Below are 24795 nucleotides of genomic sequence, written 5' to 3' on the forward strand. Positions count from 1 at the left end.
TCAAGAGGCCTGACAGAGGACACCTTAATCATCCCACTGGAGCACACCTACCTAAACAAGGGCCTTCTACACCATACCATCAACACACCATGCTGTATTTTTCATCTTTGCTTACATCTTTTGGAATCGTTGCAAACTTTCAGCCAAGCATTTCCACAATTAACATCTGCCTTTTAGGGTCACTTAGCTAGACTGTGGGCTGAACTATGCAGATTACTTCTACTTTTAGGGAGACTCAAGCCAGTATGAACATGAGGCGAGGGCACATCTTCTTACTGTCCTACCAATCCCATTATACCTTATGCCTCACACTGGCACCTGCCAGTCACAGACAGGAGGTTTACAACTTGAAAATCAGGTATGACTGAAGCACTTTTTGGCACTTGTCCTTCTACAGACAAACTATTTTCTTCGTGCAGTCAGACAAGCACTGTTTATTTTCTCCGCTAAGGCTGCAGAGGTGAATTTTCTATTTGTGGGTTGCAGGTCTGAACCCCAAATAGCCCATACTTTGTGAGAAAGAATGATGCTGTAGACAAGCATTGTGTAAATGTAAACAATCTGTGTCCCAATAGTCATCGGGCAAAGTGCATACACACTTATCCATGCACAACCACATGGACGTCAAGGACAGGCGAGTTGGATGGTGGGTATGATACTAGTTTGTAAAAGTGCACCATCGACGAGGATGGGATTAGAACCCATGCGTGCAGAGCACAATGGATTAGCAGTCCATCGCCTTAACCACTCAGCCACCTCGACTCGATAAAACATGACATCTAACGCTATCATTTTTTCAGCTCTGGTCAAAGCCCTGTGCGCAAAACACGGCTCATTTTTTCAGGATAGCAAAGTGCACTTTTTGGACAGAAAAGAAGAAGGCGCACCTTTTGTTCACACAAGAAAAATCATTTGCAAGAGGCTTGACAGAGGACACCTTAATCATCCCACTGGAGCACACCTACCTAAACAAGGGCCTTCTACACCATACCATCAACACACCATGCTGTATTTTTCATCTTTGCTTACATCTTTTGGAATCGTTGCAAACTTTCAGCCAAGCATTTCCACAATTAACATCTGCCTTTTAGGGTCACTTAGCTAGACTGTGGGCTGAACTATGCAGATTACTTCTACTTTTAGGGAGACTCAAGCCAGTATGAACATGAGGCGAGGGCACATCTTCTTACTGTCCTACCAATCCCATTATACCTTATGCCTCACACTGGCACCTGCCAGTCACAGACAGGAGGTTTACAACTTGAAAATCAGGTATGACTGAAGCACTTTTTGGCACTTGTCCTTCTACAGACAAACTATTTTCTTCGTGCAGTCAGACAAGCACTGTTTATTTTCTCCGCTAAGGCTGCAGAGGTGAATTTTCTATTTGTGGGTTGCAGGTCTGAACCCCAAATAGCCCATACTTTGTGAGAAAGAATGATGCTGTAGACAAGCATTGTGTAAATGTACACAATCTGTGTCCCAATAGTCAGCGGGCAAAGTGCATACACACTTATCCATGCACAACCACATGGACGTCAAGGACAGGCGAGTTGGATGGTGGGTATGATACTAGTTTGTAAAAGTGCACCATCGACGAGGATGGGATTTGAACCCATGCATGCAGAGCACAATGGATTAGCAGTCCATCGCCTTAACGACTCGGCCACCTCGTCTCAATAACACATGACATCTAACGCTATCATTTTTTCAGCTCTGGTCGAAGCCCTGTGCGCAAAACACGGCTCATCTTTTCAGGATAGCAAAGTGCACTTTTTGGACAGAAAAGAAGAACGCGCACCTTTTGTTCACACAAGAAAAATCATTTGCAAGAGGCCTGACAGAGGACACCTTAATCATCCCACTGGAGCACACCTACCTAAACAAGGGCCTTCTACACCATGCCATCAACAAGCCATGCTGTATTTTTCATCTTTGCTTACATCTTTTGGAATCGTTGCAAACTTTCAGCCAAGCATTTCCACAATTAACATCTGCCTTTTAGGGTCACTTAGCTAGACTGTGGGCTGAACTATGCAGATTACTTCTACTTTTAGGGAGACTCAAGCCAGTATGAACATGAGGCGAGGGCACATCTTCTTACTGTCCTACCAATCCCATTATACCTTATGCCTCACACTGGCACCTGCCAGTCACAGACAGGAGGTTTACAACTTGAAAATCAGGTATGACTGAAGCACTTTTTGGCACTTGTCCTTCTACAGACAAACTATTCTCTTCGTGCAGCCAGACAAGCACCGTTTATTTTCTCCGCTAAGGCTGCAGAGGTGAATTTTCTATTTGTTGGTTGCAGGTCTGAACCCCAAATGGCCCATACTTTGTAAAAAAGAATGATGCTGCAGACAAGCATTGTGTAAATGTAAACAATCTGTGTCCCAATAGTCATCGGGCAAAGGGCATACACACTTATCCATGCACAACCACATGGACTTCAAGGACAGGCGAGTTGGATGGTGGGTATGATACTAGTTTGTAAAAGTGCACCATCGACGAGGATGGGATTTGAACCCATGCGTGCAGAGCACAATGGATTAGCAGTCCATCGCCTTAACCACTCGGCCACCTCGTCTCAATAAAACATGACATCTAACGCTATCATTTTTTCAGCTCTGGTCAAAGCCCTGTGCGCAAAACACGGCTCATCTTTTCAGGATAGCAAAGTGCACTTTTTGGACAGAAAAGAAGAAGGCGCACCTTTTGTTCACACAAGAAAAATCATTTGCAAGAGGCCTGACAGAGGACACCTTAATCATCCCACTGGAGCACACCTACCTAAACAAGGGCCTTCTACACCATACCATCAACACACCATGCTGTATTTTTCATCTTTGCTTACATCTTTTGGAATCGTTGCAAACTTTCAGCCAAGCATTTCCACAATTAACATCTGCCTTTTAGGGTCACTTAGCTAGACTGTGGGCTGAACTATGCAGATTACTTCTACTTTTAGGGAGACTCAAGCCAGTATGAACATGAGGCGAGGGCACATCTTCTTACTGTCCTACCAATCCCATTATACCTTATGCCTCACACTGGCACCTGCCAGTCACAGACAGGAGGTTTACAACTTGAAAATCAGGTATGACTGAAGCACTTTTTGGCACTTGTCCTTCTACAGACAAACTATTTTCTTCGTGCAGTCAGACAAGCACTGTTTATTTTCTCCGCTAAGGCTGCAGAGGTGAATTTTCTATTTGTGGGTTGCAGGTCTGAACCCCAAATAGCCCATACTTTGTGAGAAAGAATGATGCTGTAGACAAGCATTGTGTAAATGTACACAATCTGTGTCCCAATAGTCATCGGGCAAAGGGCATACACACTTATCCATGCACAACCACATGGACGTCAAGGACAGGCGAGTTGGATGGTGGGTATGATACTAGTTTGTAAAAGTGCACCATCGACGAGGATGGGATTTGAATCCATGCGTGCAGAGCACAATGGATTAGCAGTCCATCACCTTAACCACTCGGCCACCTCGTCTCCATAAAACATGACATCTAACGCTATCATTTTTTCAGCTATGGTCAAAGCCCTGTGCGCATGTGCGGAAAACACGGCTCATCTTTTCAGGATAGCAAAGTGCACTTTTTGGACAGAAAAGAAGAACGCGCACCTTTTGCTCACACAAGAAAAATCATTTTCAAGAGGCCTGACAGAGGACACCTTAATCATCCCACTGGAGCACACCTACCTAAACAAGGGCCTTCTACACCATGCCATCAACACGCCATGCTGTATTTTTCATCTTTGCTTACATCTTTTGGAATCATTGCAAACTTTCAGCCAAGCATTTATACAATTAACATCTGCCTTTTAGGGTCACTTAGCTAGACTGTGGGCTGAACTATGCAGATTACTTCTACTTTTAGGGAGACTCAAGCCAGTATGAACATGAGGCGAGGGCACATCTTCTTACTGTCCTACCAATCCCATTATACCTTATGCCTCACACTGGCACCTGCCAGTCACAGACAGGAGGTTTACAACTTGAAAATCAGGTATGACTGAAGCACTTTTTGGCACTTGTCCTTCTACAGACAAACTATTTTCTTCGTGCAGCCAGACAAGCACTGTTTATTTTCTCCGCTAAGGCTGCAGAGGTGAATTTTCTATTTGTGGGTTGCAGGTCTGAACCCCAAATGGCCCATACTTTGTGAGAAAGAATGATGCTGCAGACAAGCATTGTGTAAATGTACACAATCTGTGTCCTAATAGCCATCGGGCAAAGGGCATACACACTTATCCATGCACAACCACATAGACGTCAAGGACAGGCGAGTTGGATGGTGGGTATGATACTAGTTTGTAAAAGTGCACCATCAACGAGGATGGGATTAGAACCCATGCGTGCAAAGCACAATGGATTAGCAGTCCATCGCCTTAACAACTCGGCCACCTCGTCTCGATAAAACATGACATCTAACGCTATCATTTTTTCAGCTATGGTCAAAGCCCTGTGCGCAAAACACGGCTCATCTTTTCAGGATAGCAAAGTGCACTTTTTGGACAGAAAAGAAGAAGGCGCACCTTTTGTTCACACAAGAAAAATCATTTGCAAGAGGCCTGACAGAGGACACCTTAATCATCCCACTGGAGCACACCTACCTAAACAAGGGCCTTCTACACCATGCCATCAACACGCCATGCTGTATTTTTCATCTTTGCTTACATCTGTAAGGCTTGGTGGTGTATTCTCCACAGTCAGCATGCAACGCATGAGTTGGCGTGGAGGAGGTACACACACTAGCACCAGGAAACAGGCTATCCCTAGTATAGTGGAGGGGAGGACTGACTCCAATAGGAGATTGTGGCGCACAGAGCCGGTGCAGATCTGACAGCCACAAACAATGCTTTCGTTATAACGTCTCAGCGCAAAGTAGCGCTGAGCGCATAAACCAGAACTTAGGAGATCAGGACAGGTAGACAGAATGAACGCTTGCTAGCTAGCGGCTACTTAGCGACAGCAAGCGTCCAAAACCAGACAGACTGGAATGAGGCAGCCAATGCGATGCGGCGATGGCGTGCCTCACAAAGACAGGACAGGACAGTCAGAAAACAGCAGGATTAAGATAGATGAACGTAACACAGACAAATATACAATAAGTATGTTTTCCTAGCGTATTACAATTACAGCTATCAATGAAACTATTTGTAACGTCTGACTAACATATGTATATATCGGCAATGAACCGATATATGACATAAGCAGGAACGCTGACTAGGAATGGAGTAACACAGGGAACAGGACTCAGAAGGATTCGCTATCTCTTCACAGAGATGAACGCAATCCACAAACGGTAACAGAACAGGATTCAGAAGGATTCGTTATCTCTTCGCAGAGATGAACGCAATCCACAAACGGTAACAGAACAGGATTCAGAAGGATTCGTTATCTCTTCGCAGAGATGAACGCAATCCACTAACAGAACCAGGAGCAGGGTAACTACCTCAGCACGGGTGGTCACGGTACGCGCAACCTACCAAAACGTGCTGGAAAACTGACTAACTGAACACAGGAAATAAACAGTTCGTGTACGTATATATCAGCAACACTGATATATCAACGTAACACAAATACAAGGAAAATAATAAACGTGCTGGTATGCATATATATTGGCAATGAACCAATATATGATGCAAAGACCAGCAAAGTATCTTTAACAAGAAACACGATCGGGGGCTAAAGCGACAGCAAGGCAGGCTTAAGCTGAAGCTATGAAAACCCAAGGAAACCCTGCAGGAAGCAGATCTTTATACTGAGGTCATCCAATGGGAGCAGACATGCAGATTCCCACACAGGTGAATGATAATCAGTCACAAGCTGACAGCAGGGAAAGACAGACAAAGCTATGCAACTTGCATGGAAAGACATCAGAACTGCCTGAGCTGCAGCACTACTTCCAGCAATAGCTGCTGCAGCAGCGATCATTACAACATCTTTTGGAATCGTTGCAAACTTTCAGCCAAGCATTTCCACAATTAACATCTGCCTTTTAGGGTCACTTAGCTAGACTGTGGGCTGAACTATGCAGATTACTTCTACTTTTAGGGAGACTCAAGCCAGTATGAACATGAGGCGAGGGCACATCTTCTTACTGTCCTACCAATCCCATTATACCTTATGCCTCACACTGGCACCTGCCAGTCACAGACAGGAGGTTTACAACTTGAAAATCAGGTATGACTGAAGCACTTTTTGGCACTTGTCCTTCTACAGACAAACTTTTTCTTCGTGCAGTCAGACAAGCACTGTTTATTTTCTCCGCTAAGGCTGCAGAGGTGAATTTTCTATTTGTGGGTTGCAGGTCTGAACCCCAAATGGCCCATACTTTGTGAGAAAGAATGATGCTGTAGACAAGCATTGTGTAAATGTACACAATCTGTGTCCCAATAGTCATCGGGCAAAGGGCATACACACTTATCCATGCACAACCACATGGACGTCAAGGACAGGCGAGTTGGATGGTGGGTATGATACTAGTTTGTAAAAGTGCACCATCGACGAGGATGGGATTTGAACCTAGCATGCAGAGCACAATGGATTAGCAGTCCATCGCCTTAACCACTCGGCCACCTCATCTCAATAAAACATGACATCTAACGCTATCATTTTTTCAGCTATGGTCAAAGCCCTGTGCGCATGTGCAGAAAACACGGCTCATCTTTTCAGGATAGCAAAGTGCACTTTTTGGACAGAAAAGAAGAACGCGCACCTTTTGTTCACACAAGAAAAATCATTTGCAAGAGGCCTGACAGAGGACACCTTAATCATCCCACTGGAGCACACCTACCTAAACAAGGGCCTTCTACACCATACCATCAACACACCATGCTGTATTTTTCATCTTTGCTTACATCTTTTGGAATCGTTGCAAACTTTCAGCCAAGCATTTCCACAATTAACATCTGCCTTTTAGGGTCACTTAGGTAGACTGTGGGCTGAACTATGCAGATTACTTCTACTTTTAGGGAGACTCAAGCCAGTATGAACATGAGGCGAGGGCACATCTTCTTACTGTCCTACCAATCCCATTATACCTTATGCCTCACACTGGCACCTGCCAGTCACAGACAGGAGGTTTACAACTTGAAAATCAGGTATGACTGAAGCACTTTTTGGCACTTGTCCTTCTACAGACAAACTATTTTCTTCGTGCAGCCAGACAAGCACTGTTTATTTTCTCCGCTAAGGCTGCAGAGGTGAATTTTCTATTTGTGGGTTGCAGGTCTGAACCCCGAACGGCCCATACTTTGTGAGAAAGAATGATGCTGTAGACAAGCATTGTGTAAATGTACACAATCTGTGTCCCAATAGTCATCGGGCAAAGGGCATACACACTTATCCATGCACAACCACATGGACATCAAGGACAGGCGAGTTGGATGGTGGGTATGATACTAGTTTGTAAAAGTGCACCATCGACGAGGATGGGATTTGAATCCATGCGTGCAGAGCACAATGGATTAGCAGTCCATCGCCTTAACCACTCGGCCACCTCGTCTCCATAAAACATGACATCTAACGCTATCATTTTTTCAGCTATGGTCAAAGCCCTGTGCGCATGTGCGGAAAACACGGCTCATCTTTTCAGGATAGCAAAGTGCACTTTTTGGACAGAAAAGAAGAAGGCGCACCTTTTGTTCACACAAGAAAAATCATTTGCAAGAGGCCTGACAGAGGACACCTTAATCATCCCACTGGAGCACACCTACCTAAACAAGGGCCTTCTACACCATGCCATCAACACGCCAAACTGTATTTTTCATCTTTGCTTACATCTTTTGGAATCGTTGCAAACTTTCAGCCAAGCATTTCCACAATTAACATCTGCCTTTTAGGGTCACTTAGCTAGACTGTGGGCTGAACTATGCAGATTACTTCTACTTTTAGGGAGACTCAAGCCAGTATGAACATGAGGCGAGGGCACATCTTCTTACTGTCCTACCAATCCCATTATACCTTATGCCTCACACTGGCACCTGCCAGTCACAGACAGGAGGTTTACAACTTGAAAATCAGGTATGACTGAAGCACTTTTTGGCACTTGTCCTTCTACAGACAAACTATTCTCTTCGTGCAGCCAGACAAGCACTGTTTATTTTCTCTGCTAAGGCTGCAGAGGTGAATTTTCTATTTGTGGGTTGCAGGTCTGAACCCCAAATGGCCCATACTTTGTGAGAAAGAATGATGCTGCAGACAAGCATTGTGTAAATGTACACAATCTGTGTCCCAATAGTCATCGGGCAAAGGGCATACACACTTATCCATGCACAACCACATGGACGTCAAGGACAGGCGAGTTGGATGGTGGGTATGATACTAGTTTGTAAAAGTGCACCATCGACGAGGATGGGATCTGAACCCATACATGCAGAGCACAAAGGATTAGCAGTCCATCGCCTTAACCACTCGGCCACCTCATCTCAATAAAACAAGACATCTAACGCTATCATTTTTTCAGCTATGGTCAAAGCCCTGTGCGCATGTGCGGACAACACGGCTCATTTTTTCAGGATAGCAAAGTGCACTTTTTGGACAGAAAAGAAGAAGGCGCACCTTTTGTTCACACAAGAAAAATCATTTGCAAGAGGCCTGACAGAGGACACCTTAATCATCCCACTGGAGCACACCTACCTAAACAAGGGCCTTCTACACCATACCATCAACACACCATGCTGTATTTTTCATCTTTGCTTACATCTTTTGGAATCGTTGCAAACTTTCAGCCAAGCATTTCCACAATTAACATCTGCCTTTTAGGGTCACTTAGCTAGACTGTGGGCTGAACTATGCAGATTACTTCTACTTTTAGGGAGACTCAAGCCAGTATGAACATGAGGCGAGGGCACATCTTCTTACTGTCCTACCAATCCCATTATACCTTATGCCTCACACTGGCACCTGCCAGTCACAGACAGGAGGTTTACAACTTGAAAATCAGGTATGACTGAAGCACTTTTTGGCACTTGTCCTTCTACAGACAAACTATTTTCTTCGTGCAGTCAGACAAGCACTGTTTATTTTCTCCGCTAAGGCTGCAGAGGTGAATTTTCTATTTGTGGGTTGCAGGTCTGAACCCCAAATAGCCCATACTTTGTGAGAAAGAATGATGCTGTAGACAAGCATTGTGTAAATGTACACAATCTGTGTCCCAATAGTCATCGGGCAAAGGGCATACACACTTATCCATGCACAACCACATGGACGTCAAGGACAGGCGAGTTGGATGGTGGGTATGATACTAGTTTGTAAAAGTGCACCATCGACGAGGATGGGATTTGAATCCATGCGTGCAGAGCACAATGGATTAGCAGTCCATCGCCTTAACCACTCGGCCACCTCGTCTCCGTAAAACATGACATCTAACGCTATCATTTTTTCAGCTATGGTCAAAGCCCTGTGCGCATGTGTGGAAAACACGGCTCATCTTTTCAGGATAGCAAAGTGCACTTTTTGGACAGAAAAGAAGAAGGCGCACCTTTTGTTCACACAAGAAAAATCATTTGCAAGAGGCCTGACAGAGGACACCTTAATCATCCCACTGGAGCACACCTACCTAAACAAGGGCCTTCTACACCATGCCATCAACACGCCATGCTGTATTTTTCATCTTTGCTTACATCTTTTGGAATCGTTGCAAACTTTCAGCCAAGCATTTCCACAATTAACATCTGCCTTTTAGGGTCACTTAGCTAGACTGTGGGCTGAACTATGCAGATTACTTCTACTTTTAGGGAGACTCAAGCCAGTATGAGCATGAGGCGAGGGCACATCTTCTTACTGTCCTACCAATCCCATTATACCTTATGCCTCACACTGGCACCTGCCAGTCACAGACAGGAGGTTTACAACTTGAAAATCAGGTATGACTGAAGCACTTTTTGGCACTTGTCCTTCTACAGACAAACTATTTTCTTCGTGCAGCCAGACAAGCACTGTTTATTTTCTCCGCTAAGGCTGCAGAGGTGAATTTTCTATTTGTGGGTTGCAGGTCTGAACCCCAAATGGCCCATACTTTGTGAGAAAGAATGATGCTGCAGACAAGCATTGTGTAAATGTACACAATCTGTGTCCCAATAGTCATCGGGCAAAGGGCATACACACTTATCCATGCACAACCACATGGACGTCAAGGACAGGCGAGTTGGATGGTGGGTATGATACTAGTTTGTAAAAGTGCACCATCGACAAGGATGGGATTTGAACCCATGCGTGCAGAGCACAATGGATTAGCAGTCCATCGCCTTAACCACTCAGCCACCTCATCTCAGTAAAACATGACTTCTAACGCTATCATTTTTTCAGCACTGGTCAAAGCCCTGTGCGCAAAAAACGGCTCATCTTTTCAGGATAGCAAAGTGCACTTTTTGGACAGAAAAGAAGAACGCGCACCTTTTGTTCACACAAGAAAAATCGTTTGCAAGAGGCCTGACAGAGGACACCTTAATCACTCCACTGGAGCACACCTACCTAAACAAGGGCCTTCTACAGCATGCCATCAACACGCCATGCTGTATTTTTCATCTTTGCTTACATCTTTTGGAATCATTGCAAACTTTCAACCACGCATTTCCACAATTAACATCTGCCTTTTAGGGTCACTTAGCTAGACTGTGGGCTGAACTATGCAGATTACTTCTACTTTTAGGGAGACTCAAGCCAGTATGAACATGAGGTGAGGGCACATCTTCTTACTGTCCTACCAATCCCATTATACCTTATGCCTCACACTGGCACCTGCCAGTCACAGACAGGAGGTTTACAACTTGAAAATCAGGTATGACTGAAGCACTTTTTGGCACTTGTCCTTCTACAGACAAACTATTTTATTCGTGCAGCCAGACAAGCACTGTTTATTTTCTCCGCTAAGGCTGCAGAGGTGAATTTTCTATTTGTGGGTTGCAGGTCTGAACCCCAAATGGCCCATACTTTGTGAGAAAGAATGATGCTGCAGACAAGCATTGTGTAAATGTACACAATCTGTGTCCCAATAGTCATCGGGCAAAGGGCATACACACTTATCCATGCACAACCACATGGACGTCAAGGACAGGCGAGTTGGATGGTGGGTATGATACTAGTTTGTAAAAGTGCACCATCGACGAGGATGGGATTTGAACCCATGCGTGCAGAGCACAATGGATTAGCAGTCCATCGCCTTAACCACTCGGCCACCCCGTCTCAATAAATCACAACATCTAACGCTATCATTTTTTCAGCTATGGTCAAAGCCCTGTGCGGAAAACACGGCTCATCTTTTCAGGATAGCAAAGTGCACTTTTTGGACAGAAAAGAAGAACGCGCACCTTTTGCTCACACAAGAAAAATCATTTTCAAGAGGCCTGACAGAGGACACCTTAATCATCCCACTGGAGCACACCTACCTAAACAAGGGCCTTTTACACCATGCCATCAACACACCATGCTGTATTTTTCATCTTTGCTTACATCTTTTGGAATCATTGCAAACTTTCTGCCAAGCATTTCCACAATTAACATCTGCCTTTTAGGGTCACTTAGCTAGACTGTGGGCTGAACTATGCAGATTACTTCTACTTTTAGGTAGTGTTGGGCGATCATCTAGATGTTCGGGTTCGGGCCGAACAGGCCGAACATGGCCGCGATGTTCGGGTGTTCGACCCGAACTCCGAACATAATGGAAGTCAATGGGGACCCGAACTTTTGTGGTTTGTAAAGCCTCCTTACATGCTACATACCCCAAATTTACAGGGTATGTGCACCTTGGGAGTGGGTACAAGAGGAAAAAAAAAATAGCAAAAAGAGCTTATAGTTTTTGAGAAAATCGATTTTAAAGTTTCAAAGGGAAAACTGTCTTTTAAATGCGGGAAATGTCTGTTTTCTTTGCACAGGTAACATTTTTTTTGTCGGCATGCAGTCATAAATGTAATACATATAAGAGGTTCCAGGAAAAGGGACCGGTAACGCTAACCCAGCAGCAGCACACGTGATGGAACAGGAGGAGGGTGGCGCAGGAGGAGAAGAAGGCCACGCTTTGTGAGACACAACAACCCCGGCCTTGCATGAGGGCAAGAAGCGTGCGGATAGCATGCTTTGTACCGCCATGCAGTCATAAATGTAATAAAGATAAGTGGTTCAATAAACAGGGACCACGCGGCAACGCTAACCCAGCAGCAGCAGACGTGATGGAACAGGAGCAGGCGCAGGAGGAGAAGGCCACGCTTTGTGAGACACAACAACCCAGGCCTTGCATGAGGGCAAGAAGCGTGCGGATAGCATGCTTTGTACCGCCATGCAGTCATAAATGTAATAAAGATAAGTGGTTCAATAAACAGGGACCACGCGGCAACGCTAACCCAGCAGCAGCAGACGTGATGGAACAGGAGCAGGCGCAGGAGGAGAAGGCCACGCTTTGTGAGACACAACAACCCAGGCCTTGCATGTGGACAAAAAGCGTGCGGATATAGCAGCAATGCTTTTTGCCGCCATGCAGTCATAAATGTAATACAGATGAGAGGTTCAATAAACAGGGCCCGGAAACGCAACACCATCCCAGATGTTCATTGGTCATGTTACTTGGTTGGGGTCCTGGAGTGTTGCGTAGTCATTTCCAATCCAGGATTGATTCATTTTAATTTGAGTCAGACGGTCTGCATTTTCTGTAGAGAGGCGGATACGCCGATCTGTGACGATGCCTCCGGCAGCACTGAAACAGCGTTCCGACATAACGCTGGCTGCCGGGCAAGCCAGCACCTCTATTGCGTACATTGCCAGTTCGTGCCAGGTGTCTAGCTTCGATACCCAATAGTTGAAGGGTGCAGATGGATGGTTCGACACAGCTACGCCATCTGACATGTAGTCCTTGACCATCTTCTCCAGGCGATCGGTGTTGGAGGTGGATCTGCACGCTTGCTGTTCAGTGGGCTGCGGCTGCATGGGTGTCAGAAAATTTTCCCACTCCAAGGACACTGCCGATACCATTCCCTTTTGGGTACTAGCTGCGGCTTGCGTTGTTTGCTGCCCTCCTGGTCGTCCTGGGTTTGCGGAAGTCAGTCTGCCTGCGTACAACTGGCTAGAGGAGGGGGAGGATGTCAATCTCCTCTCTAAAGTCTCCACAAGGGCCTGCTGGTATTCTTCCATTTTGACCTGTCTGACTCTTTCTTCAAGCAGTTTTGGAACATTGTGTTTGTACCGTGGATCCAGAAGGGTATAAACCCAGTAATTGGTGTTGTCCAGAATGCGCACAATGCGTGGGTCACGTTCAATGCAGTCTAGCATGAATTGAGCCATGTGTGCCAGAGTCCTACCAGAATCCTCATCATCCTCTTGTGAGCGTTGTGATAGTTGTTGTGATGCATCATAGTCGTCACCTTCCTCCTGGTCTGCTTCTGCTGACCATTCGCGTTGAATTGTGGAAGTCCAACGTGCACCGCTCTGGCCCTCGTCAGTGGTGGCATGAAATTCCTGCTCCAACTCCAGCTGTTCCTCCTCCTCTTCTTCGTCATAGCTGCTGGGGCCAGCGTTCCCTGAGGTGGATGGCCTGATGTTGGTACCATCACGCTGATCGTTTTCTCCTTCAGATTCCCCCAGTTGCATCATGACAGCTGTTTCCTTGATTTTTAACATCGACCTCTTCAGTAAACACAGCAGTGGTATGGTAATGCTGACTGAAGAGTTGTCACTGCTCACAAGCAACGTGGATTGCTCAAAATTTTGGAGGACTTGGCAGAGGTCCAACATGTTGGCCCAATCGGATCCACAGAAGCTTGGCAGCTGGCCGGATGCGCCTCGGTACTGCGCCATCATGTACTGGACCACTGCACTCTTCTGCTCGCAAAAGCGGGCTAGCATGTGCAGCGTAGAATTCCAGCGCGTAGGGACATCACACAGCAAGCGATGGTGGGGGAGATTGAAGCGCTCCTGCATCTTGGCGAGTGCCCCCGAAGCAGTACTGGAATTTCTACAATGTTTGGACACTCGACGCACCTTCAACAGCAGATCGGGCACGCCTGGGTATGTCCTCAGGAACCGCTGAACTACTAGGTTCATCACGTGCGCCAGGCAAGGGATGTGTGTCAGCTTAGCCAACCTTAAAGCGCGAATGAGATTACTCCCATTATCACACACAACCATGCCCGGTTTCAGGTCCAGCGGTGCCAGCCACAAATCCGTCTGTTCCTTTATTCCCCTCCAAATTTCCTCCCCTGTGTGCTGCTTATCCCCAAGGCAGATTAGCTTCAGCAACGCTTGCTGACGCATGCCAACAGCTGTGCTGCACTGCTTCCACGATCCTACTGCTGCTGGGTTAGCGTTTCCGGATGAGGTACAGCTTTGAGATGCGTTGGAGGAGAAGGAGTCAGAGAGGTAGGTGCTGCTGTTATCCAGTGGGAGGGACGGCGGTGCAGCTGTTTGTGGCGTGGGCAACACCCGTGCCGTAGCAGGTGAGGAATCGCTGCCAGGCTCCACAAGGTTCACCCAGTGCGCGGTAAGGGAGATGTATCGACCCTGGCCGAACGCACTCGTCCAGGTGTCAGTGGTGAGGTGAACCTTGCAGGCAACGGCATTCTTCAAGCTTCGGGTTATTTTGCTGACCACGTGCTCATGCAACTCAGGCACTGCAGAGCGTGCAAAGTGGTAGCGGCTGGGAACCACGTAACGTGGGATGGCCACTGACATCATGCCCTTGAAGCTGTTTGTCTCCACCAATCGATATGGCAGCATTTCGCAGGCCAGAAGCTTGGCTATGCTGGCTGTTACTGCCACGGCCCGGGGGTCATTTGCTGGCAATTTCCTCTTGCGCTCAAACATCTCCGACACAGACAACTGAACCGTAGCGCTGCACACGGAAGGGCTGTTGGTTGTTGTGTTTGATGAACACTGGGAGACCTCAAGAGCACTACTCCGGAAAGTGACAGTGTCAGCGTCGTCTGATGTTTGTGAATGTTGTGAACCACGCAATGGCTGGGCTACTGCTGCTGCTGAGGCGGGTCTGGTGAACCCAAGGGAGGCAGTGTTGTTTCTGGTACCCTGTCCTGACGCGTTTGCCCAAAGAGTGGGATGTTTGGATAGCATGTGACGGCTCATGCTGGTGGTGGAGAGGTTGTTAATATTTTTCCCCCTGCTCAGGCGGGTCTTGCACACCTTGCAAATCGCCATGGTAACATCCTCAGTGCAGTCTTCAAAGAAAGCCCAGACTTTGGAGCACCTGCCTCCTTGCTGGCGATTTCTGTTTGCTCCTCTTTTGCCTCTCACTTGAACTTCCACGCTTGTGGTGCCTGAAATTGCGCGCCGCCTACCTTGTGGCACAAGGCGAACTCGTGCAGCAGTGTGTTCTTCAACAGACTCATCTGTGCTGCTGCTACGACGGCGATGTTCTCGTTCACAAACAAAATCTGGGTCTCTGTCCACATTGTCCATACCCTCCTCTTCCATCTCCTCAAACTCGTCATATGTCATTGTGGGCCACCGCCGTGGAGTAGAGCTCCCCACAACAACCTCTGCGCAGCACACTCCAACGTCGTCTTCCAGATCTTGTCGGCCGACCTCCTGCAATTGCAACCCCTCCTGCCCAAATTGCTCTGGGATTTGGGTTTCCGAGTCCTCTTCGGACTCGCCTTGTATTTCAGTGCGCGGTGCATTTCCCACAGTTAACGGTTGTGAATCCAGGCACAACATTTCTGGCTGTTCCTCCATTGACCTTTGAAAGGTGGAAGTTTGTTGGGCTGGGAATAGCTCCTGCGAATACCCCATTGTGTCCTGAGGTAATTCATCGGACTGGTTATCTGGCAGTTGTGTGCGTGGTGTCGCTGCCGGTTGTGTCAGCTTTGTGCCCACTGGCTCCTTGTAACTGGCTGAGGACTCGGACCTCGTGCGTGATGTGCTGGTGCTGCTTAACCCACTGCTGGACGCTTGAGAGGTCATCCAAGTAATTATCTGGTCCTGTTCTTTTGGATTTGTGAGGGTTGTTGTCCTGGACAACATGGGCGGTATTGAGTGGGTTTTCTTGGGTGCTCCCCTGTGGCCTGTACGTGAACCGTCAGGGGAAACACCTCTTCCCTTGCCCCTCCCTCTTTCACCGGATTTCTTCCTCATTTCACTTATCCTTACAGTACACGCTGACTGGCAGCAGTACAGTGGCAGTACAGAAATGCTATACAGTACCACTATTCCCAGCAGCGACACAGAGCACAATGCTATACAGTGACGGGTGAGCGGTGTACCACTATTCCCAGCAGCGACACAGAGCACAATGCTATACAGTGACGGGTGAGCGGTGTACCACTATTCCCAGCAGCGACACAGAGCACAATGCTATACAGTGACGGGTGAGCGGTGTACCACTATTCCCAGCAGCGACACAGAGCACAATGCTATACAGTGGCGAACGAGCGGTGTACCACTATTCCCAGCAGACACAGAACAGTACACAGAATGCTATATAGTGTGGCTGAACGAGCGGTGTACCACTATTCCCAGCAGACACAGAACAGTACACAGAATGCTATATAGTGTGGCTGAACGAGCGGTGTACTACTGTTCCCAGCAGACACAGAACAGTACACAGAATGCTATATAGTGTGGCTGAACGAGCGGTGTACTACTGTTCCCAGCAGACACAGAACAGTACACAGAATGCTATATAGTGTGGCTGAACGAGCGGTGTACCACTGTTCCCAGCAGACACAGAACAGTACACAGAATGCTATATAGTGTGGCTGAACGAGCGGTGTACCACTATTCCCAGCAGACACAGAACAGTACACAGAATGCTATATAGTGTGGCTGAACGAGCGGTGTACCACTATTCCCAGCAGACACAGAACAGTACACAGAATGCTATATAGTGTGGCTGAACGAGCGGTGTACTACTGTTCCCAGCAGACACAGAACAGTACACAGAATGCTATATAGTGTGGCTGAACGAGCGGTGTACTACTGTTCCCAGCAGACACAGAACAGTACACAGAATGCTATATAGTGTGGCTGAGCGAGCGGTGTACTACTGTTCCCAGCAGACACAGAACAGTACACAGAATGCTATATAGTGTGGCTGAACGAGCGGTGTACCACTGTTCCCAGCAGACACAGAACAGTACACAGAATGCTATATAGTGTGGCTGAACGAGCGGTGTACCACTATTCCCAGCAGACACAGAACAGTACACAGAATGCTATATAGTGTGGCTGAACGAGCGGTGTACCACTATTCCCAGCAGACACAGAACAGTACACAGAATGCTATATAGTGTGGCTGAACGAGCGGTGTACTACTGTTCCCAGCAGACACAGAACAGTACACAGAATGCTATATAGTGTGGCTGAACGAGCGGTGTACTACTGTTCCCAGCAGTGACACACAATGACTGGGGGGGACCCTGGCTAGCGTGGCTGGAGCGCTAACTACCCTGCCTGCCTACCCAAAGCTAAACCCACAGACAAATGGCGGAGATATGACGTGGTTCGGGTATTTATTTACCCGAACCACGTGACAGTTCGGCCAATCAGAGCGCGTTCGGGTCCGAACCACGTGACCCGTTCGGCCAATCACAGCGCTAGCCGAACGTTCGGGGAACGTTCGGCCATGCGCTCTTAGTTCGGCCATATGGCCGAACGGTTTGGCCGAGCACCGTCAGGTGTTCGGCCGAACTCGAACATCACCCGAACAGGGTGATGTTCTGCAGAACCCGAACAGTGGCGAACACTGTTCACCCAACACTACTTTTAGGGAGACTCAAGCCAGTATGAACATGAGGTGAGGGCACATCTTCTTACTGTCCTACCAATCCCATTATACCTTATGCCTCACACTGGCACCTGCCAGTCACAGACAGGAGGTTTACAACTTGAAAATCAGGTATGACTGAAGCACTTTTTGGCACTTGTCCTTCTACAGACAAACTATGTTCTTCGTGCAGCCAGACAAGCGCTGTTTATTTTCTCCGCTAAGGCTGCAGAGGTGAATTTTCTATTTGTGGGTTGCAGGTCTGAACCCCAAATGGCCCATACTTTGTGAGAAAGAATGATGCTGCAGACAAGCATTGTGTAAATTTACACAATCTGTGTCCCAATAGCCATCGGGCAAAGGGCATACACACTTATCCATGCACAACCACATGGACGTCAAGGACAGGCGAGTTGGATGGTGGGTATGATACTAGTTTGTAAAAGTGCACCATCGACGAGGATGGGATTTGAACCCATGCGTGCAGAGCACAATGGATTAGCAGTCCATCGCCTTAACCACTCAGCCACCTCATCTCAATAAAACATGACATCTAACGCTATAATTTTTTCAGCTCTGGTCAAAGCCCTGTGCGCATGTGCGGAAAACACGGCTCATCTTTTCAGGATAGCAAAGTGCACTTTTTGGACAGAAAAGAAGAACGCGCACCTTTTGCTCACACAAGAAAAATCATTTGCAAGAGGCCTGACAGAGGACACCTTAATCACCCCACTGGAGCACACCTACCTAAACAAGGGCCTTCTACACCATGCCATCAACACGCCATGCTGTATTTTTCATCTTTGCTTACATCTTTTGGAATCATTGCAAACTTTCAGCCAAGCATTTCCACAATTAACATCTGCCATTTAGGGTCACTTAGCTAGACTGTGGGCTGAACTATGCAGATTACTTCTACTTTTAGGGAGACTCAAGCCAGTATGAACATGAGGCGAGGGCACATCTTCTTACTGTCCTACCAATCCCATTATACCTTATGCCTCACACTGGCACCTGCCAGTCACAGACAGGAGGTTTACAACTTGAAAATCAGGTATGACTGAAGCACTTTTTGGCACTTGTCCTTCTACAGACAAACTATTTTCTTCGTGCAGCCAGACAAGCACTGTTTATTTTCTCCGCTAAGGCTGCAGAGGTGAATTTTCTATTTGTGGGTTGCAGGTCTGAACCCCAAATGGCCCATACTTTGTGAGAAAGAATGATGCTGCAGACAAGCATTGTGTAAATGTACACAATCTGTGTCCCAATAGTCATCGGGCAAAGGGCATACACACTTATCCATGCACAACCACATGGACATCAAGAACAGGCGAGTTGGATGGTGGGTATGATACTAGTTTGTAAAAGTGCACCATCGACGAGGATGGGATTTGAACCCATGCGTGCAGAGCACAATGGATTAGCAGTCCATCGCCTTAACCACTCGGCCACCTCGTCTCAGTAAAACATGACATCTAACGCTATCATTTTTTCAGCTCTGGTCAAAGCCCTGTGCGCAAAACACGGCTCATCTTTTCAGGATAGCAAAGTGCACTTCTTGGACAGAAAAGAAGAACGCGCACCTTTTGCTCACACAAGAAAAATCATTTGCCAGAGGCCTGACAGCGGACACCTTAATCATCCCACTGGAGCACACCTACCTAAACAAGGGCCTTCTACACCATGCCATCAACACGCCAAACTGTATTTTTCATCTTTGCTTACATCTTTTGGAATCATTGCAAACTTTCAGCCAAGCATTTCCACAATTAACATCTGCCTTTTAGGGTCACTTAGCTAGACTGTGGGCTGAACTATGCAGATTACTTCTACTTTTAGGGAGACTCAAGCCAGTATGAACATGAGGCGAGGGCACATCTTCTTACTGTCCTACCAATCCCATTATACCTTATGCCTCACACTGGGACCTGCCAGTCACAGACAGGAGGTTTACAACTTGAAAATCAGGTATGACTGAAGCACTTTTTGGCACTTGTCCTTCTACAGACAAACTATTTTCTTCGTGCAGCCAGACAAGCACTGTTTATTTTCTCCGCTAAGGCTGCAGAGGTGAATTTTCTATTTGTGGGTTGCAGGTCTGAACCCCGAACGGCCCATACTTTGTGAGAAAGAATGATGCTGCAGACAAGCATTGTGTAAATGTACACAATCTGTGTCCCAATAGTCATCGGGCAAAGGGCATACACACTTATCCATGCACAACCACATGGACGTCAAGGACAGGCAAGTTGGATGGTGGGTATGATACTAGTTTGTAAAAGTGCACCATCGACGAGGATGGGATTTGAACCCATGCGTGCAGAGCACAATGGATTAGCAGTCCATCGCCTTAACCACTCGGCCACCTCGTCTCAACAAAACATGACATCTAACGCTATCATTTTTTCAGCTATGGTCAAAGCCCTGTGCGCAAAACACGGCTCATCTTTTCAGGATAGCAAAGTGCACTTTTTGGACAGAAAAGAAGAACGCGCACCTTTTGCTCACACAAGAAAAATCATTTGCAAGAGGCCTGACAGAGGACACCTTAATCACCCCACTGGAGCACACCTACCTAAACAAGGGCCTTCTACACCATGCCATCAACACGCCATGCTGTATTTTTCATCTTTGCTTACATCTTTTGGAATCATTGCAAACTTTCAGCCAAGCATTTCCACAATTAACATCTGCCATTTAGGGTCACTTAGCTAGACTGTGGGCTGAACTATGCAGATTACTTCTACTTTTAGGGAGACTCAAGCCAGTATGAACATGAGGCGAGGGCACATCTTCTTACTGTCCTACCAATCCCATTATACCTTATGCCTCACACTGGCACCTGCCAGTCACAGACAGGAGGTTTACAACTTGAAAATCAGGTATGACTGAAGCACTTTTTGGCACTTGTCCTTCTACAGACAAACTATTTTCTTCGTGCAGCCAGACAAGCACTGTTTATTTTCTCCGCTAAGGCTGCAGAGGTGAATTTTCTATTTGTGGGTTGCAGGTCTGAACCCCAAATGGCCCATACTTTGTGAGAAAGAATGATGCTGCAGACAAGCATTGTGTAAATGTACACAATCTGTGTCCCAATAGTCATCGGGCAAAAGGCATACACACTTATCCATGCACAACCACATGGACGTCAAGGACAGGCGAGTTGGATGGTGGGTATGATACTAGTTTGTAAAAGTGCACCATCGACGAGGATGGGATTTGAAGCCATGCGTGCAGTGCACAATGGATTAGTAGTCCATCGCCTTAACCACTCGGCCACCTCGTCTCAGTAAAACATGACATCTAACGCTATCATTTTTTCAGCTCTGGTCAAAGCCCTGTGCGCAAAACACGGCTCATCTTTTCAGGATAGCAAAGTGCACTTTTTGGACAGAAAAGAAGAACGCGCACCTTTTGCTCACACAAGAAAAATCATTTTCAAGAGGCCTGACAGAGGACACCTTAATCATCCCACTGGAGCACACCTACCTAAACAAGGGCCTTCTACACCATGCCATCAACACGCCATGCTGTATTTTTCATCTTTGCTTACATCTTTTGGAATCATTGCAAACTTTCAGCCAAGCATTTCCACAATTAACATCTGCCTTTTAGGGTCACTTAGCTAGACTGTGGGCTGAACTATGCAGATTACTTCTACTTTTAGGGAGACTCAAGCCAGTATGAACATGAGGCGAGGGCACATCTTCTTACTGTCCTACCAATCCCATTATACCTTATGCCTCACACTGGCACCTGCCAGTCACAGACAGGAGGTTTACAACTTGAAAATCAGGTATGACTGAAGCACTTTTTGGCACTTGTCCTTCTACAGACAAACTATTTTCTTCGTGCAGCCAGACAAGCACTGTTTATTTTCTCCGCTAAGGCTGCAGAGGTGAATTTTCTATTTGTGGGTTGCAGGTCTGAACCCCGAACGGCCCATACTTTGTGAGAAAGAATGATGCTGCAGACAAGCATTGTGTAAATGTACACAATCTGTGTCCCAATAGTCATCGGGCAAAGGGCATACACACTTATCCATGCACAACCACATGGACGTCAAGGACAGGCGAGTTGGATGGTGGGTATGATACTAGTTTGTAAAAAAGCACCATCGACAAGGATGGGATTTGAACCCATGCGTGCAGAGCACAATGGATTAGCAGTCCATCGCCTTAACCACTCGGCCACCTCGTCTCAATAAAACATGACATCTAACGCTATCATTTTTTCAGCTATGGTCAAAGCCCTGTGCGCAAAACACGGCTCATCTTTTCAGGATAGCAAAGTGCACTTTTTGGACAGAAAAGAAGAACGCGCACCTTTTGCTCACACAAGAAAAATCATTTGCAAGAGGCCTGACAGAGGACACCTTAATCACCCCACTGGAGCACACCTACCTAAACAAGGGCCTTCTACACCATGCCATCAACACGCCATGCTGTATTTTTCATCTTTGCTTACATCTTTTGGAATCATTGCAAACTTTCAGCCAAGCATTTCCACAATTAACATCTGCCTTTTAGGGTCACTTAGCTAGACTGTGGGCTGAACTATGCAGATTACTTCTACTTTTAGGGAGACTCAAGCCAGTATGAACATGAGGCGAGGGCACATCTTCTTACTGTCCTACCAATCCCATTATACCTTATGCCTCACACTGGCACCTGCCAGTCACAGACAGGAGGTTTACAACTTGAAAATCAGGTATGACTGAAGCACTTTTTGGCACTTGTCCTTCTACAGACAAACTATTTTCTTCATGCAGCCAGACAAGCACTGTTTATTTTCTCCGCTAAGGCTGCAGAGGTGAATTTTCTATTTGTGGGTTGCAGGTCTGAACCCCCAACGGCCCATACTTTGTGAGAAAGAATGATGCTGCAGAGAAGCATGGTGTAAATGTACACAATCTGTATCCCAATAGTCATCGGGCAAAGGGCATACACACTTATCCATGCACAACCACATGGACGTCAAGGACAGGCGAGTTGGATGGTGGGTATGATACTAGTTTGTAAAAGTGCAACATCGACGAGGATGGGATTTGAACCCATGCGTGCAGAGCACAATGGATTAGCAGTCCATCGCCTTAACCACTCGGCCACCTCATCTCAGTAAAACATGACATCTAACGCTATCATTTTTTCAGCTCTGGTCAAAGCCCTGTGCGCAAAACACGGCTCATCTTTTCAGGATAGCAAAGTGCACTTTTTGGACAGAAAAGAAGAACGCGCACCTTTTGCTCACACAAGAAAAATCATTTGCAAGAGGCCTGACAGAGGACACCTTAATCATCCCACTGGAGCACACCTACCTAAACAAGGGCCTTCTACACCATGCCATCAACACGCCATGCTGTATTTTTCATCTTTGCTTACATCTTTTGGAATCATTGCAAACTTTCAGCCAAGCATTTCCACAATTAACATCTGCCTTTTAGGGTCACTTAGCTAGACTGTGGGCTGAACTATGCAGATTACTTCTACTTTTAGGGAGACTCAAGCCAGTATGAACATGAGGCGAGGGCACATCTTCTTACTGTCCTACCAATCCCATTATACCTTATGCCTCACACTGGCACCTGCCAATCACAGACAGGAGGTTTACAACTTGAAAATCAGGTATGACTGAAGCACTTTTTGGCACTTGTCCTTCTACAGACAAACTATTTTCTTCATGCAGCCAGACAAGCACTGTTTATTTTCTCCGCTAAGGCTGCAGAGGTGAATTTTCTATTTGTGGGTTGCAAGTCTGTACCCCCAACGGCCCATACTTTGTGAGAAAGAATGATGCTGCAGAGAAGCATGGTGTAAATGTACACAATCTGTATCCCAATAGTCATCGGGCAAAGGGCATACACACTTATCCATGCACAACCACATGGACGTCAAGGACAGGCGAGTTGGATGGTGGGTATGATACTAGTTTGTAAAAGTGCAACATCAACGAGGATGGGATTTGAACCCATGCGTGCAGAGCACAATGGATTAGCAGTCCATCGCCTTAACCACTCGGCCACCTCGTCTCAGTAAAACATGACATCTAACGCTATCATTTTTTCAGCTCTGGTCAAAGCCCTGTGCGCAAAACACGGCTCATCTTTTCAGGATAGCAAAGTGCACTTTTTGGACAGAAAAGAAGAACGCGCACCTTTTGCTCACACAAGAAAAATCATTTGCAAGAGGCCTGACAGAGGACACCTTAATCATCCCACTGGAGCACACCTACCTAAACAAGGGCCTTCTACACCATGCCATCAACACGCCATGCTGTATTTTTCATCTTTGCTTACATCTTTTGGAATCATTGCAAACTTTCAGCCAAGCATTTCCACAATTAACATCTGCCTTTTAGGGTCACTTAGCTAGACTGTGGGCTGAACTATGCAGATTACTTCTACTTTTAGGGAGACTCAAGCCAGTATGAACATGAGGCGAGGGCACATCTTCTTACTGTCCTACCAATCCCATTATACCTTATGCCTCACACTGGCACCTGCCAGTCACAGACAGGAGGTTTACAACTTGAAAATCAGGTATGACTGAAGCACTTTTTGGCACTTGTCCTTCTACAGACAAACTATTTTCTTCATGCAGCCAGACAAGCACTGTTTATTTTCTCCGCTAAGGCTGCAGAGGTGAATTTTCTATTTGTGGGTTGCAGGTCTGAACCCCAAATGGCCCATACTTTGTGAGAAAGAATGATGCTGCAGACAAACATTGTGTAAATGTACACAATCTGTGTCCCAATAGTCATCGGGCAAAGGGCATACACACTTATCCATGCACAACCACATGGACGTCAAGGACAGGCGAGTTGGATGGTGGGTATGATACTAGTTTGTAAAAGTGCACCATCGCCAAGGACGGGATTTGAACCCATGCATGCAGCGCACAATGGATTAGTAGTCCATCGCCTTAACCACTCGGCCACCTCGTCTCAGTAAAACATGACATCTAACGCTATCATTTTCTCAGCTCTGGTCAAAGCCCTGTGCGCAAAACACGGCTCATCTTTTCAGGATAGCAAAGTGCACTTTTTGGACAGAAAAAAAGAACGTGCACCT

General features: G+C 46.6%; 19 non-coding genes across 19 annotated transcripts; all 19 read right to left on the reverse strand.

Annotated features, from left to right (window-relative positions):
• Nucleotides 1-680: 680 nt before the first annotated feature.
• TRNAS-GCU (transfer RNA serine (anticodon GCU)) lies at nt 681-762 on the reverse strand. The gene has a single exon. It is a non-coding gene; the product is annotated as a tRNA-Ser (tRNA).
• An 832-nt stretch (nt 763-1594) lies between these two features.
• TRNAS-GCU (transfer RNA serine (anticodon GCU)) lies at nt 1595-1676 on the reverse strand. Its single transcript has one exon. It is a non-coding gene; the product is annotated as a tRNA-Ser (tRNA).
• An 832-nt stretch (nt 1677-2508) lies between these two features.
• On the reverse strand, nt 2509-2590 carry TRNAS-GCU (transfer RNA serine (anticodon GCU)). The gene has a single exon. It is a non-coding gene; the product is annotated as a tRNA-Ser (tRNA).
• Nucleotides 2591-3422: 832 nt separating this feature from the next.
• On the reverse strand, nt 3423-3504 carry TRNAS-GCU (transfer RNA serine (anticodon GCU)). The gene has a single exon. It is a non-coding gene; the product is annotated as a tRNA-Ser (tRNA).
• Nucleotides 3505-4344: 840 nt separating this feature from the next.
• Nucleotides 4345-4426, reverse strand: TRNAS-GCU (transfer RNA serine (anticodon GCU)). The gene has a single exon. It is a non-coding gene; the product is annotated as a tRNA-Ser (tRNA).
• A 2097-nt stretch (nt 4427-6523) lies between these two features.
• TRNAS-GCU (transfer RNA serine (anticodon GCU)) lies at nt 6524-6604 on the reverse strand. Its single transcript has one exon. It is a non-coding gene; the product is annotated as a tRNA-Ser (tRNA).
• Nucleotides 6605-7444: 840 nt separating this feature from the next.
• TRNAS-GCU (transfer RNA serine (anticodon GCU)) lies at nt 7445-7526 on the reverse strand. Its single transcript has one exon. It is a non-coding gene; the product is annotated as a tRNA-Ser (tRNA).
• Nucleotides 7527-8366: 840 nt separating this feature from the next.
• Nucleotides 8367-8448, reverse strand: TRNAS-GCU (transfer RNA serine (anticodon GCU)). Its single transcript has one exon. It is a non-coding gene; the product is annotated as a tRNA-Ser (tRNA).
• Nucleotides 8449-9288: 840 nt separating this feature from the next.
• On the reverse strand, nt 9289-9370 carry TRNAS-GCU (transfer RNA serine (anticodon GCU)). The gene has a single exon. It is a non-coding gene; the product is annotated as a tRNA-Ser (tRNA).
• Nucleotides 9371-10210: 840 nt separating this feature from the next.
• On the reverse strand, nt 10211-10292 carry TRNAS-GCU (transfer RNA serine (anticodon GCU)). The gene has a single exon. It is a non-coding gene; the product is annotated as a tRNA-Ser (tRNA).
• Nucleotides 10293-11124: 832 nt separating this feature from the next.
• Nucleotides 11125-11206, reverse strand: TRNAS-GCU (transfer RNA serine (anticodon GCU)). The gene has a single exon. It is a non-coding gene; the product is annotated as a tRNA-Ser (tRNA).
• Nucleotides 11207-18180: 6974 nt separating this feature from the next.
• TRNAS-GCU (transfer RNA serine (anticodon GCU)) lies at nt 18181-18262 on the reverse strand. The gene has a single exon. It is a non-coding gene; the product is annotated as a tRNA-Ser (tRNA).
• Nucleotides 18263-19102: 840 nt separating this feature from the next.
• TRNAS-GCU (transfer RNA serine (anticodon GCU)) lies at nt 19103-19184 on the reverse strand. Its single transcript has one exon. It is a non-coding gene; the product is annotated as a tRNA-Ser (tRNA).
• Nucleotides 19185-20016: 832 nt separating this feature from the next.
• On the reverse strand, nt 20017-20098 carry TRNAS-GCU (transfer RNA serine (anticodon GCU)). Its single transcript has one exon. It is a non-coding gene; the product is annotated as a tRNA-Ser (tRNA).
• An 832-nt stretch (nt 20099-20930) lies between these two features.
• On the reverse strand, nt 20931-21012 carry TRNAS-ACU (transfer RNA serine (anticodon ACU)). The gene has a single exon. It is a non-coding gene; the product is annotated as a tRNA-Ser (tRNA).
• Nucleotides 21013-21844: 832 nt separating this feature from the next.
• On the reverse strand, nt 21845-21926 carry TRNAS-GCU (transfer RNA serine (anticodon GCU)). The gene has a single exon. It is a non-coding gene; the product is annotated as a tRNA-Ser (tRNA).
• An 832-nt stretch (nt 21927-22758) lies between these two features.
• TRNAS-GCU (transfer RNA serine (anticodon GCU)) lies at nt 22759-22840 on the reverse strand. Its single transcript has one exon. It is a non-coding gene; the product is annotated as a tRNA-Ser (tRNA).
• Nucleotides 22841-23672: 832 nt separating this feature from the next.
• Nucleotides 23673-23754, reverse strand: TRNAS-GCU (transfer RNA serine (anticodon GCU)). Its single transcript has one exon. It is a non-coding gene; the product is annotated as a tRNA-Ser (tRNA).
• Nucleotides 23755-24586: 832 nt separating this feature from the next.
• TRNAS-ACU (transfer RNA serine (anticodon ACU)) lies at nt 24587-24668 on the reverse strand. Its single transcript has one exon. It is a non-coding gene; the product is annotated as a tRNA-Ser (tRNA).
• Between the last annotated feature and the right edge of the window lie 127 nt (nt 24669-24795).

Source organism: Hyperolius riggenbachi, chromosome 3 (genome assembly GCF_040937935.1).
Source record: "Hyperolius riggenbachi isolate aHypRig1 chromosome 3, aHypRig1.pri, whole genome shotgun sequence".
Classification (NCBI taxonomy): domain Eukaryota; kingdom Metazoa; phylum Chordata; class Amphibia; order Anura; family Hyperoliidae; genus Hyperolius; species Hyperolius riggenbachi.